We start from the raw sequence: 1,217 nt of genomic DNA, 5'->3' as shown, positions 1-1,217 counted from the left end.
ATTCCCCTTTTGTTGTTATCTCTTGTTTCATACAGCAATTGTAGCGACTTCATCACTGAGCTTTGCAGCTCTCTGTCGCAGGCAGACTGTTTGTCGTCGAGTGAATAATGCGCACGCGCGGTTTTTCTTGGGAAACATTCTGACTACGCATGTTTATGCAGCATGTTCTCGGCCATAAAGCGTAACGGTCGTACATACAAACAAGCAGAATAATAGTATAGAAGATTACTACTGCACATCTCCGTTCATACTTCCAGCCTTCAGTTTGTTTGATGTTAAGCACAACGTTCCACAACGGTTTGTTTGTTTTAGCTTATAGCTACACAACAGGTTATCTGCGCTCTGTCATCCGCAGAAAATCAAACTCCGAAATTTAGCGCTTTAACCCCTCAAGCATATCTCTCAGCCACCTAGGCCACAGCCTTCGGACTTTGTTTATACCGACATTCCCAGTTTAGCGCGCTTTCTATTAGCACATTTTCGTTTTTAAAACGATTTTCACTTTATCGATTAGCGCGGTCAGTCGCGATAGCAATTTTCGATTTAACGCGGTTTGAAACTCTTAGTTACCTCGTGATAGCATTGTTTTGGGCAGCGGTATTTATTTTCAGGTTTATTTAATGTTTTATATACTTCTTTAAAATTTGAGTATCTAACTAATTTCCTAAAACACGTTTAAAAGTTTCTGTGTCCAGAAAATTTTCTTTTAGGATCGCACCCCCTTCCCCCATAATTACATGTAATCCTATGTGAAATTGAATTTCGGTTAGCGCGGCGTTTTTCAGGAACGCATTAACCGCGCTAAACGGAAGATGGTGATATTTATATGGCCTTCAGCACCTAATCGTGAATCGCAAATATAGTTTCACTTGTGGGAATTAGTTGTTTTTTTTTCTAATTTCCGATTAAAATGTCTAGAGATATTAATTACGTGCATTAAGTACAAATAAAAACTGCGTAAAATAGTTTTTTTCTAACCAGTGACAATGAAAGAACAATACCAACCAGCTATTACTTATAAATACATAATTTAATATTTTATTCTACAAAGCTGCAGTCGATATTAATTCCTATAGTTTTTACACGGTTCGTGTTAAAATGCTGAAAATCAACAGTCCGTCTGTAACGACAACCGTAATGCCCCATAATGCAAGATCTAGGTATAATTCTCGTTCAACAGGAGAAGAGAAGAATAATGAAACAAGTGTTAATAACAC

At 37.6% G+C, this 1,217-nt stretch overlaps 1 protein-coding gene across 3 annotated transcripts in view; it reads left to right on the top strand.

Moving 5' to 3' along the window:
* Positions 1 to 1,217, top strand: part of LOC106466149 (corticotropin-releasing factor receptor 1-like) — a 28,269-nt gene that overhangs the window by 20,295 nt on the left and 6,757 nt on the right. The window lies entirely within an intron of this gene.

Source organism: Limulus polyphemus, unplaced genomic scaffold (assembly GCF_000517525.1).
Source record: "Limulus polyphemus unplaced genomic scaffold, Limulus_polyphemus-2.1.2 Scaffold72, whole genome shotgun sequence".
NCBI classification, from domain to species: Eukaryota; Metazoa; Arthropoda; class Merostomata; order Xiphosura; family Limulidae; genus Limulus; species Limulus polyphemus.
Note: the sequence above shows the minus strand (reverse complement) of the source record. Positions and strands in the feature narration are given on the sequence as shown.